The sequence below is a fragment of the Arachis ipaensis genome, chromosome B2 (genome assembly GCF_059453495.1).
Source record: "Arachis ipaensis isolate K30076 ecotype BB chromosome B2, ASM5945349v1, whole genome shotgun sequence".
NCBI lineage: Eukaryota > Viridiplantae > Streptophyta > Magnoliopsida > Fabales > Fabaceae > Arachis > Arachis ipaensis.
Genome location: NC_142437.1, coordinates 75,683,533 through 75,698,815, shown reverse-complemented (window position 1 = coordinate 75,698,815; position 15,283 = coordinate 75,683,533). Strand labels below are relative to the sequence as shown.

General features: G+C 39.4%; 1 non-coding gene across 1 annotated transcript; it reads right to left on the bottom strand.

Annotated features, from left to right (window-relative positions):
- Positions 1-1,568: 1,568 nt before the first annotated feature.
- On the bottom strand, positions 1,569-1,672 carry LOC148574434 (small nucleolar RNA R71). Its single transcript, XR_015906096.1, has one exon. It is a non-coding gene; the product is annotated as a small nucleolar RNA R71 (small nucleolar RNA).
- Positions 1,673-15,283: the final 13,611 nt, after the last annotated feature.

Genomic DNA, 15,283 nt, shown 5'->3' with positions numbered 1-15,283 from the left:
ACCTTGGGAAAGGAATGGAGGATTCATGCTAGAGAAGCTTTCTCACAGTGAATTGGATTGGGGTTTGGATGGATATTGTGACATGTAATCCTACCAAATTGTGGTTCATGAAACTGTGTGGTATAATCAGTGATCGAGCATCATCTCTTCTTATGAACATTTAAACCAAGGGATTGGGAATTTGTTTGTTTTTAGAGAGAATTGGTGAGCCAAGGGATTGGGATCCAATCATATAAGATTGCCAAGCAAAATTTAATGAACGCATTGGTTGAGGAAGAGATATACATGTTTTGATTCGGAGATCTCAATATCTCCTAACACCCAATGAATTCCCCATTTCTGATTTCCAATTTCTCTTTACATTCTGCAACTCAATTCTTGCAATCACCCCCATTCCCTTTTAATTTCAGCAATTTACATTCTGCTCTTTAATTCATGCAATTTAAGATTCCGCCATTTCAATTTCTTGTCATTTACTTTTCCCGCCAATTTTACATTCCGCAATTCTCATCTAAATCTTGATTCCGCTCAACTAGAACACACTTTTAATCTGAATTGCTCACTCAACCAATCCTTGTGGGATTCGACCTCACTCTATTGTGAGTTTTTACTTGACGATAACCGGTGCACTTGCCGGAAGGAATTTTGCCGATCGTGCAATTTCCTAAATCGTAGCATAACAAGTTTATGCGCATCAAGTTTATGGCGCCGTTGCCGGGGATTGGTTTTCGATTGACAATTCTCCAATTGGAAGTTAACTAGATTGAGCATTTTTTTTTTTGTTTTGATTAATTCAGTACAAGTTACTTGTTGAATTTTAATTTCTGCACTCTGTTACATGCGTTCTTTCTTTATGCCTTTAAATTCAAGCAACTAACTCACTGACTCACTAACTGTTTGAATTAATTCCTCAATTGCTCTAACCATACTCTTCCATTAACCAAGAGTATTTCACTTGTTTGTTGCCTGTGCTGTGTTCTTGTATGACAGGTAGGAGAGGAGAGACATCAACTCCTCCATATACCGAACCAGAGAGGACCCTTCATAGACTTAGAAGGGAAGCAAGAGGGAAGAGAGTACTGGGAGAAGAAGAATCTGAAGGAGAATCTGAGGACAATTTTGAGGAAGCTCTAGATCTCAATATGGATAGAGAAGTTCACAACCATGAGAGAGCTGATGGAAACAATGCCATTCCTGAGAGGAGGGTTCTTAGTTCATACATAAACCCAACCTCTGGGAATTGTGGTAGTAGCATTCAGAAACCACCCATTCAGGCCAACAATTTTGAACTCAAACCACAGCTAATATCACTTGTGGAGAATCATTGTTCATTTGGTGGGAGTGCTAATGAAGATCCCAACCAACATCTCACAAAATTCCTGAGAATTTGTGACATTGTGAAGTCCAATGGAGTCCAGGAAGATGCCTATAAACTGCTTTTGTTCCCATTTTCACTTAGGGACAAAGCAGCTAAGTGGCTGGAATCATTCCCAAGGGGGAGTCTAACAACATGGGATGAGGTGGAAAGCAAGTTTCTGGCACGTTTCTACCCCCCACAAAAGGTCAATAGGCTTCGATCTGAGGTTCAGACTTTTAGACAACAAGATGGTGAAACTCTCTACGAGGCATGGGAGAGATTCAAGGATTTGACAAGGAAATGCCCACCAGACATGTTCCATGATTGGGTGCAATTGCATATTTTCTATGATGGACTCTCTTATGAATCAAGGAAGGCTGTAGACCATTCATCAGGAGGTTCATTGAACAGGAAAAAGACTGTGGAAGAAGCCATTGAAGTGATTGAGACAGTGGCTGAGAATGAGTACTACTATGCATCAGAGAGGCACAACACTAAGGGAGTCATGGAGCTAAACCATGTTGATACAATTCTAGCCCAAAACAAAGTGTTTGCCAAGCAACTAGCAGAGCTTACCAGGCAATTAGAAACAAAGCAAGTGGCTGCAATACACACACAAGATCAAGAGGAAGTAAGCATTGAAGGAGGTGATTGGGAAGAGGCCAACTATGTGGGAAACCAACAAAGGCAATCATATGATCCACATTCCAACACTTACAACCCAGGATGGAAAAATCACCCAAACTTTGGGTGGGGGAACCAACAAACCCAACCACAAAACCACAAACCTTACAACCACAACCAACATAACAATTCCACATACCAAAACTCCAACCAAAGATCATACCAAGCTACACAAAACACTTACTCCCAACCATCATATCATGGCCAAAATAATCAACCTACCCAACCTAATCCGAACCAACAATTTCAAGATCAATTAAACCGGATAGAAGGAATGCTTGCAACCATGAGTCAAGACATAACCGAATTGAAAGCTTTTAAGGAAGAAGTAAACTCGAACCTGCAAAACCAAGGAGCTGCCATCCAGAAACTAGAAAATCAAATTTTGTATTTGTCTAAGCAAACCCCTGGGACAAACGTTTCTCATGCTGCCAAGGCTATTGCAAGGGAAGAATGTAAGGCCATAACCCTCAGAAGTGGAAAGAATCTAAAGGAGATCTCAAAGGAAACCACAGAGGATGAAGCAAGGGAACATGTGAGAGACAAGGAACAAGGACAATCATTTACACCGTCCGCAACAAAAGAAAAAGAAAAAGAGGTCCTGAAGCCTTATACACCTAAAGCACCATATCCTCAACGTTTGATGAAAAGTGAAAAAGATGGTCAATTCTCCAGGTTCTTGGAGATTTTCAAGAAGCTTCAAATCAACATTCCGTTTGCTGAGGCAATAGAGCAAATGCCACTCTATGCAAAATTCTTAAAAGAATTAATGACCAAGAAGAGAAGCTGGAGAAATGAGGAAACTGTGTTGTTAACTGAAGAATGCAGTGCCATCATTCAGCACAAATTGCCTCAGAAATTGAAGGACCCAGGCAGTTTCCAAATCCCCTGCATCATAGGAGAAGTCATGGTGGAGAAGGCCTTGTGTGACTTAGGGGCCAGTATCAATTTGATGTCTCTAACAATGATGAGAAGAATGAAGATTGAGGAAGCCAAACCAACAAGAATGGCCCTCCAATTGGCAGATCGAACTTTTAAATTCCCTCATGGGATAGTTGAGGATTTGTTGGTGAAAGTGGGAGATTTTATATTTCCTGCTGATTTTGTGGTGTTAGATATGGAGGAAGAAGCCAAAGCTTCAATAATTCTGGGAAGACCCTTCCTGGCTACTGCTGGAGCCATCATAGATGTACAAAAGGGTGAACTCACTCTTAGACTACATGATGAGAAATTGGTGTTTAACGTATTCAGGGCAATGAGCTATCCATCAGAATCACTAAGGGAATGCATGAGGGTGGATGTAGTGGACATTGCCGTACAAGAAACCTTTGAGGAAACAACAAAGGAAGTGGCAGAGGAGGAGTTCACCAAGGACATAGAAGTTAGTGACATCAAGGCTGCGGAAACAACCATGCCAAACATGCCAGAGATAGTGAAAGAAGAGGAGGAAGCACCAAAACCTGAGCTCAAAGCACTGCCCCCTAATCTCAAGTATGCATACTTGGGTAGTGATGAGAGCTATCCTGTTATCATTAGCTCTGCCCTGAGCCAAGAACAGGAAGAAGAATTGATCAAGGTGCTACAAACTCATCAAGATGCCATTGGATGGACCCTAGCAGATTTGAAGGGGATAAGTTCATCCATATGCATGCATAAAATCTTGTTAGAAGAGGATGCTAGACCCTCCATTCAAGCTCAGAGAAGATTGAATCCCGTCATGAAAGAAGTGGTACAAAAGGAAGTTATGAAGTTATGGCAGGCAGGGGTAATCTACCCCATTTCTGATAGCCCATGGGTTAGTCCCATCCATGTAGTTCCCAAGAAAGGTGGCATAACTGTGGTGCCGAATGAGAAGAACGAACTCATACCCACAAGAACCGTCACTGGGTGGAGGATGTGCATAGACTACAGGAAGCTCAATGAAGCCACCAGAAAGGATCATTTCCCACTCCCATTCATGGATCAGATGCTTGAAAGGCTTGCCGGACATGCTTACTATTGCTTTTTGGATGGATATTCAGGCTACAACCAAATAGTAGTTGATCCTAGGGATCAAGAGAAAACATCATTTGTTTGTCCATATGGAGTTTTTGCTTATAGACGCATGCCCTTTGGATTGTGCAATGCACCTGCCACTTTCCAAAGATACATGCTGTCCATCTTTTCGGACATGATTGAAAAATTTATTGAGGTCTTCATGGACGATTTTTCTGTGTTTGGAGATTCTTTTCCTAGCTGCCTACACCACCTTGCCTTGGTGCTTAAGAGGTGCCAAGAGACTAACCTAGTATTAAACTGGGAAAAGTGTCATTTCATGGTCACAGAAGGAATAGTCCTTGGCCACAAAATCTCTAATAGAGGCATTGAGGTGGACAGAGCTAAGGTGGAACTCATTGAAAAATTACCTCCACCAAGTAATGTCAAGGCAGTTAGGAGTTTTTTGGGACACGCTGGTTTTTACAGAAGGTTTATTAGAGACTTTTCTAAAATAGCCAAACCCTTGAGTAACTTGCTTGTCTCTGATACACCCTTTGTATTTGATAAAAATTGCATGCTAGCCTATGAACTTTTGAAGCAAAAACTTTCCTCTGCACCTATCATTGCCCCACCTGATTGGAACTTACCTTTTGAACTGATGTGTGATGCATCAGACCTTGCTATTGGGGCAGTGTTAGGACAAAGGAAAGACAATTTGGTACATGTGATTTATTATGCCAGTAAAGTCTTGAATGATAACCAAAGGAATTACACAACCACTGAAAAAGAACTCTTGGCAATAGTCTTTGCATTTGACAAATTTAGATCCTATCTCATTGGATCTAAAGTCATTGTCTTCACTGATCATTCAGCTTTAAAATACTTACTTGCTAAACAAGAATCCAAACCAAGACTTATTAGATGGGTTCTTTTGTTGCAGGAATTTGACATTGAAATCAAAGACAAGAAGGGTGTAGAGAACAAGGTGGCAGACCATTTATCAAGAATACCATGTGAAGAAGGAAGCGCACAAAGCACACATATAAATGAGTGCTTTCCTGATGAACAACTCATGGTAATTCACAAAGCACCCTGGTTTGCAGACATAGCAAACTTCAAGGCCACTGGGAGTTTACCGTTGGAATTTAACAAACATCAAAGGAAGAAATTGGTAAATGATGCCAAATACTTCATCTGGGACGAACCATACTTGTTCAAAAAATGTTCCGATGGCATACTCAGAAGATGCATATCCGAGGAAGAAGGAAGGGAAGTCTTATGGGACTGCCATGGCTCCACTTATGGAGGACATTTTGCAGGAGAAAGAACAGCAGCTAAGGTGTTGCAGTGTGGTTTTTATTGGCCCACTATCTTCAAAGATGCAAAAGAATTAGTGAAGCACTGCCATGAATGCCAGAAAGCGGGGAACCTGCCAAGAAGAAATGAAATGCCACAACAATTCATTCTGGAACTTGAATTGTTTGATGTATGGGGGATAGATTTCATGGGACCCTTTCCCTCCTCATACTCAAATAATTACATTCTTGTGGCAGTAGACTATGTCTCCAAATGGGTTGAAGCAATAGCAACTCCAACCAATGATAATAAGGTAGTCATGAACTTCCTCAGAAAACACATTTTTTGCCGTTTTGGGGTTCCAAGAGCAATCATCAGTGATGGAGGAAGCCACTTCTGCAACAAACCATTAGAGGCATTGCTTCTAAAATATGGAGTCAAACACAAGGTAGCCACACCATACCACCCACAGACAAGTGGGCAAGCCGAAATATCTAACAGAGAACTCAAAAGGATCCTGGAAAAGACTGTGGGAACTTCAAGGAAGGACTGGTCGATTAAGCTAGATGATGCTCTTTGGGCATATAGGACAGCTTTCAAAACACCAATTGGAATGTCTCCTTACCAACTAGTATATGGAAAAGCTTGCCATTTGCCACTGGAGTTGGAGCACAAGGCATACTGGGCATTGAAACTTTTGAACTTGGACAGCAAAGCTGCTGGAGAAAGAAGGATGCTGCAAATTCAAGAGTTAGAAGAATTCAGAGCTGAAGCTTATGAGAATGCCAAAATTTACAAAGAAAGAGCAAAGAAGAAGCATGACAGCAACATAACCCCAAGGAAATTTGAAGAAGGACAAAAAGTATTGCTCTACAATTCTAGGCTGAAGCTATTTCCAGGGAAGCTAAAATCAAGGTGGTCTGGACCATTCCTTGTCACCAAGGTCTCCAAATATGGACAAGTAGAAATCATGGAAGAAAAGTCACAACGAACCTTCATTGTGAACGGTCAAAGACTCAAACATTACTTGGGAGATGTGGAGGAGAAGGACAAGGTTAAATATCACCTCAACTGAGGAAGCTGACCGTCAAGCTAATGACGTTAAAGAAGCGCTTGTTGGGAGGCAACCCAACCGGAGGTAATACCCTTTTGCTGTTTCTTTTATTTGTTTCAATAAAAAGGGTGAAGTAGTTTCTGTGCATTGCAAAGGATTAAGTTTGGTGTTTCACACCAAACAATGAATTCATGGATCAATAATTCAAAGGGGAATGTGTGACTCTAAGTTTGGTGTTCCACCATAAAGATCAACTGAACACAACAACCTTTGAATTATATGAAAGGAACAACCATTCTAAGCAGTCACAGAAATGCTTAAAACCCTTAACAGCAACTTCATTCCAAAGAGAACTCAAGGATTCAAAGAACAGAGAAGTAAGTGGAAGACTAAGTTTGGTGTTCACACACCAACTTAAGACTCAGATACTTATCCACACATAGTTGAGCTAACCACTCAAGTGCTTGAGAAGCAAGCAACTTCATCACTCTTTGCAGGAAAGGAAACAAGGATCTTAAAGCATGAAGCAACAATTAGGAGAAGAAGGAGAAATCAAATTATTTCCTGGCAACAAAGAGAAAACAAGGAATTTCACAAGGTGGTATTGTTCCTTGATAATTCTTTAAAAAGGGCAAACAAAAGCATGCTTGTTATGGTTTAAACTGTAAATGTTGAATCTTTCTGGAATGTGAAGTTTTTAGTATATTTGTCTGTTTATTGCTTTGAATAAAGTGAATGCCTAGATGTTTGGATATAACTCCACCTTCTTAAACAAATGCTTGCCATGCTTGTTCTGTTTCCAAAAATAAAAGAAAAGTTGAACAAAAGTAACTTGGCTCAATTAGTGACAAATCAAGTAGAATTAAGTGGTGGTATGCATGCTTGATTGTTTAGTCAGATCACTGGAAATAGAGTGTAAAATTATCATTTTTTGTGTAGAAATTGAAAACTGTCTATGGATCTTGATGAATAAATGTCTTTGGCCATGAAAAAGAAAGAAAAAGAAGAAGAAAAAGCCACTGAAAAAGGGCAACCAAAAAGAAAAAAAAAATTGATTGAGAAAATAAGCTAGGCACCAATGGTTTGAACTCTAAGACAAATGCCTGTGGTGTTTATGTATTAAGGATATGCTTGGATGAATAGGTTCTGAGGAGTGTTTCAACACTCGGTAACTTGGGTTAACTAACCCGGGATTATCAACCAAAAGTCCATTATCAAGAGCAACCTAAATACAAAATATTTAGTCACACAAAGAGGTGCTGGGCACCAATGTTTCAAGAAGAAATGTGAACTAAAATGCCTGGAGTGGATATGTGTAGTGCACTGATAAGAAAAAGAAAATGCCAAAGGCTTGTGCAACACATGACACTAAGCAAACAAGGAGCAAAGAAGCTCTAAGAAAAAGAAAAGAAAAACAAAAAAAAGAGAAGTGCCAAGGACATAAGAATAACAAGAGGCCATAGCAATGTTTGATGGATGCAAGGAAAAAGTGATAATCTTACCTGATAAGAATGAAAAAGTGATGCTGCAACTTTCTGCATAAAACCCTTCTGATGAACTTCAAATGCTTGCTAATATAGCCAATGTAATTGCTTTCTGTTTCATACTTTCTTCTCAAATAACTCAGGACTTGCTTAGGGACAAGCAAGTATTAAGTTTGGTGTTGTGATGCCAAGGCATCTTAGGCTAGTTTCACTAGCATTTTTCTGTTAGTTTTAGTTGTTTTATGCATTTTCTTGAGCTTAAAGTAACCAAAAATGGTTAAAAGAAGAACAAAGCAATGAACCATCCAAACAGTATGATTTTAATGCAAATTCCATGAGTTTTAGTTATATTACTTGAATGCTATGAATGGAAGATTTCTCATGAAATTTTTGCAAGACTTTGATGCAATTGTTTGGATGATTTCAGGGAAGAAGAGGCTAAGCAAGGAAGCAACAAAATCAATAAAGGAAGCTTGAATATCACATGTGGAGTTTAAGTTCCAGTTTAAGGCTAAACTGGAGCTTAAACGCCAGAATCATGAAGGCTAAGAAATGCTGGAATTGAAGTTTAACCTCCAGTTTAACCTTAAACTGGAGGTTAAACGCCAGAATGAAAGTCTCACCAAAGAAGCATTCCACGTTTAACCTCCAGTTTAACCTTAAACTGGAGGTTAAACGCCAGAATGAGAATGCCACTCAGGAAGGAGTTCCACGTTTAACCTCCAGTTTAACCTTAAACTGGAGGTTAAACGCCAGAATGGGAAAAGCACCAGGGAGCCATTTCCACGTTTAAGCTCCAGTTTGACCTCAAACTGGAGCTTAAACGTGTTCGACCAAGTTTTCTCCTCCAGGGTTGCTCTCTCCATTTCCACGTTTAAGCTCCAGTTTGACCTCAAACTGGAGCTTAAACGTGTTCGACACCTCCAGGGCTACCTTCTAAGCTTCCACGTTTAACCTCCAGTTTAACCTTAAACTGGAGGTTAAACGTGTTCGACCTCCAGGATGCCTCCTTCCATTTCCACGTTTAACCTCCAGTTTAACCTTAAACTGGAGGTTAAACGTGTTCGACCTCCAGGGCTGCCCTTCCTATATCCACGTTTAAGCTTCAGTTTAACCTTAAACTGAAGCTTAAACGTGTTCGACTACATGACTCTCCAGGGCTGCCTTCTTCCATTTCCACGTTTAAGCTTCAGTTTAACCTTAAACTGAAGCTTAAACGTGCTTCTACAAAAGGCCTCACTGGAAGTGTCTGGCGTTTAAGCTGCAGTTTAAGCTTAAACTGCAACTTAAACGCCACTCTTGGAAAAGGTTTCTGGACCAAAAATATTGTGGTTTAAGTTAGTATTTGAGCACAAACATTAACTTAAACTTATTCTGGTATGAAACCCAATTGAATATCATGGTTTATGGGATTGGGCCTGAAGGATTGATGAGTCTGAAATTTCAATTTATTGAGTCATGTGCCATTATTTGATTATCACTAAGTTGGCTCAATGAATGTTACAGAATTTGGATCAGCAGCCTCATCAAGATTATGGATCATAAACCCAAGGCAAAAGGAAAGCAGGGAGAGGCCTCAAAGCCCAGGAAACACAACAGAAGCTCAATATAGAAAGTGTATAAATAGGATAGAATTTAAGTTAGAAGGAACTTTTACCTTTTCATTTTTAGCTAGTTTTCATATCTTTGTAGTTGAATTCAGAGCTATGACTCACTAAACCCCTTTCATTGGGTTAGGGAGCTCTATTGTAATTCAATGAATCAATAATAGTTTATCTTCTTCTTCAATCTTTTCTCTTGAATTTTGTTAGAAAGCTTCTCGTTCTAATTCCATTGGGTAGTTGTCTTGGGAAAGAAACTACCCATAATTGGAATCCTTCGGAACCTTGGGAAAGGAATGGAGGATTCATGCTAGAGAAGCTTTCTCACAGTGAATTGGATTGGGGTTTGGATGGATATTGTGACATGTAATCCTACCAAATTGTGGTTCATGAAACTATGTGGTATAATCAGTGATCGAGCATCATCTCTTCTTATGAACATTTAAACCAAGGGATTGGGAATTTGTTTGTTTTTAGAGAGAATTGGTGAGCCAAGGGATTGGGATCCAATCATATAAGATTGCCAAGCAAAATTTAATGAACGCATTGGTTGAGGAAGAGATATACATGTTTTGATTCGGAGATCTCAATATCTCCTAACACCCAATGAATTCCCCATTTCTGATTTCCAATTTCTCTTTACATTCTGCAACTCAATTCTTGCAATCACCCCCATTCCCTTTTAATTTCAGCAATTTACATTCTGCTCTTTAATTCATGCAATTTAAGATTCCGCCATTTCAATTTCTTGTCATTTACTTTTCCCGCCAATTTTACATTCCGCAATTCTCATCTAAATCTTGATTCCGCTCAACTAGAACACACTTTTAATCTGAATTGCTCACTCAACCAATCCTTGTGGGATTCGACCTCACTCTATTGTGAGTTTTTACTTGACGATAACCGGTGCACTTGCCGGAAGGAATTTTGCCGATCGTGCAATTTCCTAAATCGTAGCATAACAAGTTTATGCGCATCAGCTATATGATTTTAATTAATAAAAACAAAACTTTATGGTATTTTTACTAAAATTGAATCGCGATATCGAACTAAAGGCTTAATAGTAAATAGTTAATGAGGAAAACAGGTCAGTAACGCCTTACTTTTGGTACGATCATGACGTATTGGAAGTTGGGTCATTACAACCAACAGCCACCAATATGTAGCTATTTGAGTAGGAGGTCGGGAAGGGTCCCATGAAGTCAATCCCCATACATCAAATAGTTCCAGCTCTAGTATGAATTGTTGTGGCATCTCATTTCTCTTGGTTAGATTACCAGCTCTTTGGTACTCATCACATCTTGACACCAATTCCTTAGCATCCTTAAACATTGTTGGCCAGTAAAATCCAGATTGAAGCACTTTTGCTGCTGTTCTTTCTCCATTGAAGTGACCTCCATATGCAGATCCATGGCACTGCCACAACACTTCCTGCCCTTCTTCATAGGATATACATTGTGCATGAAATTGTGATCTCAATGGCGCCAAAAACTTGGTACGCACTATCATAATCTCAATTCTTCTTCACAACTTCGCACAACTAACCAGCAAGTGCACTGGGTCGTCCAAGTAATAAACCTTACGTGAGTAAGGGTCGATCCCACGAAGATTGTCGGCTTGAAGCAAGCTATGGTCATCCTTGTAAATCTCAGTCAGGAAGATTCAAATGGTTATGGGATTTTGATAATTAAAATATAAATAAAATATAAAATAGGATAGAGATACTTATGCAATTCATTGGTAGGAATTTCAGATAAGCGTATGGAGATGCTTTGTTCCTTCTGAATCTCTGCTTTCCTACTGCCTTCATCTAATCATTCATACTCATTTCCATGGCAAGCTGTATGTTGGGCATCACCGTCGTCAATGGCTACTTCTCGTCCTCTCAGTGAAAATGGTCCAAATGTGCTGTCACCGCACGGTTAATCATCTGTCGGTTCTCACTCATGTTGGAATAGGATCCGTTGATCCTTTTGCGTCTGTCACTACGCCCAGCACTCGCAAGTTTGAAGCTCGTCATAGTCATCCCATCCCAGATCCTACTCAGAATACCACAGACACGGTTTAGACGTTCTGGATCTCAAGAATGCTGCCAATTGATTCTAGCTTATACCACGAAAACTCTGATCTGAACCAGGAGCCCAAGAGATAAACACTCAAGCTATTGCGGATAGAACGGAAGTAGTTGTCAGGCACGTGTTCATATGCGAGAATGATGATGAGTGTCACGGATCATCACATTCATCTGGTTGAAGTACGAGTGAATATCTTGAAATAAGAATAAGCTTGAATTGAATAAAAAAAATAATAGTACTTTGCATTAATTCATGAGGAACAGCAGAGCTCCACACCTTAATTTATGGGGTGTAGAAACTCCACCGTTGAAAAATACATAAGTGAAAGTGGTCCAGGCATGGCTGAATGGCCATCCCCCTAAATGTGTACAATATGATCTCCAGATTTTAAAATAAATCACTAAAAGTAGTTTTTATACTAGACTAGTAACTAGGGTTACAGAAAATAAGTAAATGATGCAGAAATCCACTTCCGGGCCCACTTGGTGTGTTCTTGGACTGAGCATTGAGATTTCATGTGTAGAGACTCTTTTTGGAGTTAAACGCCAGGTTGTACCCTGTTTCTGGCGTTTAACTCTGATTTGCAACCTGTTTCTGGCGTTTAACTACAGAATAGGGCAGGAAGTTGGCGTTTGAATGCCAGTTTGCGTCGTCAAAACTCGGGCAAATAGGGACTATTATATATTTCTGGAAAGCCCAGAATATCTACTTTCCAACGCAATTAAAAGCGCACCAATTGGGTTTCTGTAGCTCCAGAAAATCTATTTCAAGTGCAGGGAGATCAGAATCCAACAGCATCTGCAGTCCTTCTTCAGCCTCTGAATCAGATTTTTGCTCAAGTCCCTCAATTTCAGCCAGAAAATACATGAAATCACATAAAAACACACAAACTCATAGTAAAGTCCAGAAATGTGATTTTTATTTAAAAACTAATAAAAATATAATAAAAACATACTAAAAACTATGTAAAAACAATGCCAAAAAGCGTATAAATTATCCGCTCATCACAACACCAAACTTAAATTGTTGCTTGTACCCAAGCAACTGAAAATCAAATAGGATAAAAAGAAGAGAATATACTATAAATTCTAAAATATCAATGAAACTTAGCTCCAATTAGATGAGCAGGACTAGTAGCTTTTTGCCTCTGAACAGTTTTGACATCTCACTTTATCCTTTGAAGTTCAGAATGATTGGCATCTATAAGAACTTATAATTTAGATAGTGTTATTGATTCTCCTAGTTCAGTATGTTGATTCTTGAACATAGCTACTTTATGAGTCTTGGCCGTGGCCCTAAGCACTTTGTTTTCCAGTATTACCACCGGATACATAAATGTCACAGACACATAACTGGGTGAACTTTTTCAGATTGTGACTCAGCTTTGCTAGAGTCCCCAATTAGAGGTGTCCAGGGTTCTTAAGCACACTCTTTTTGCTTTGGATAACGACTTTAACTGCTCAGTCTCAAGCTTTTCACTTGACACCTTCACGCCACAAGCACATGGTTAGGGACAGCTTGGTTTAGCCGCTTAGGCCAGGATTTTATTCCTTTGGGCCCTCCTATCCATTGATGCTCAAAGCCTTGGATCATTTTTACCCTTGCCTTTTAGTTTAAAGGGTTACTGGCTTTTTGCTCTTGCCTTTTGGTTTAGAGAGCTTTTGGCTTTTTCTACTTGCTTTTTCTTTTTCTTTCTTTTTTTTTCTTTTATTTTCACCATTTTTCTCTTTTTTTTCGCAAGCCTTGTTCTTCACTGCTTTTTCTTGCTTCAAGAATCAGTTTTATGATTTTTCAGATTATCAATAACATTTCTCCTTTTTCATTATTCTTTCAAGAGCCAACAATTTTAACATTCATGAACAACAATATCAAAAATATGCACTGTTCAAGCATTCATTCAGAAAACAAAAAGTATTACCACCACATCAAAATAATTAAACTAATCTCAAGGATGAATTCGAAATTCATGTACTTCTTGTTCTTTTGCTTTTAGAAGATTTTTCATTTAAGAAAGGTGATGGATTCATAGGACATTCATAGATTTAAGACATAGACACTAGACACTAATGATCATGTAATAAGACACAAACATAAATAAAAATAAAGCATAGAGAACAAAAACAGAAAAATTAACTAGACAAGGAGATTAAGGAATGGGTCCACCTTAGTGAGGGTGGCGTCTTCTTCCTCTTGAAGAACCAATGGTGTTATTGAGCTCCTCTATATCTCTTCCTTGCCTTTGTTGCTCCTCCCTCATAGCTCTTTGATCTTCTCTAATCTCATGGAGAATAATGGAGTGCTCTTGGTGCTCCATCCTTAGTTGTCCCATGTTGGAACTTAATTCTCCTAGGGAGGTGTTGATTTGCTACCAATAGTTTTGTGGAGAAAAGTGAATCCCTTGAGGCATCTCAGGGATTTCATGATGAGGAATTTCCTCATGCTCTTTGATGAGCGGATAATTTATACGCTTTTTGGCACTATTTTTAGGTAGTTTTTAGTATGTTTTAGTTAGTTTTTATTATATTTTTATTAGTTTTTAATTAAAAATCACATTTCTGGACTTTACTATGAGTTTGTGTGTTTTTCTATGATAGGTATTTTCTGTCTGAAATTGAGGGACCTGAGCAAAAATCTGATTCAGAGGCTGAAAAAGGACTGCAAATGCTGTTGGATTCTGACCTCCCTGCACTCGAAGTGGATTTTCTCGAGCTACAGAAGCCCAATTGGCACATTCTCAATTGCGTTGGAAAGTAGACATCTTGGGATTTCCAGCAATATATAATAGTCCATACTTTGCTCGAGATTTGATGGCCCAAACTGGCGTTCCAAGTCAGCATAAAAATTCTGGCGTCAAAATGCCAGAACTGGCATAAAAGCTGGAGTTAAACGCCCAAACTAGCACAAAAGCTGGTGTTTAACTCCAAGAAAAGTCTCTACACGTGAAAGCTTCAATGCTCCACCCAGGCACACACCAAGTGGGCCCAAAAGTGGATTTCTGCATCATTTACTTATTTCTGTAAACCCTAGGCTACTAGTTCTCTATAAATAGGACCTTTTGCTATTGTATTCTCATCTTTCAATCAATCTTTTAATCATGTTTTGATGATTGAACCCTCTGTGGGAGGCTGGCCATTCGGTCATGCCTAGACCTTTTGTTCTTATGTATTTTCAATGGTGGAGTTTCTACACACCATAGACTAAGGTGTGGAGCTCTGCTGTTCTTCATGAATTAATACAAAGTACTATTGTTTTTCTATTCAATTCAAGCTTATTCTTATTCCAAGATATTCACTCGCACTTCAACCTGATGAATGTGATGATCCGTGACACTCATCATCATTCTCACCTATGAACGCGTGCCTGACAACCACTTCCGTTCTATCTGCAATAGCTTGAGTGTGTATCTCTTAGCCTCCATTCCAAAAGATCGTAGTCTTCGTGGTATAAGCTAGAATTATTCGCGGCCATTCTTGAGATCCGAAAAGTCTAAACCTTGTCTGTGGTATTCCGAGTAGGATCTGGGAAGGGATGACTGTGACGAGCTTCAAACTCGCGAGTATTGGGCGTAGTGACAGACACAAAAGGATCAATGGATCCTATTCCAACGTGATCGAGAACCGACATATGATTAGCCGTGCGGTGACAGCGCATTTGGACCATTTTCACTGAGAGGACAGGAGGTAGCCATTGACAACGGTGAAACCCAACATACAGTTTGCCATGGAAAGGAGTATGAATGATTGGATGAAGACAAT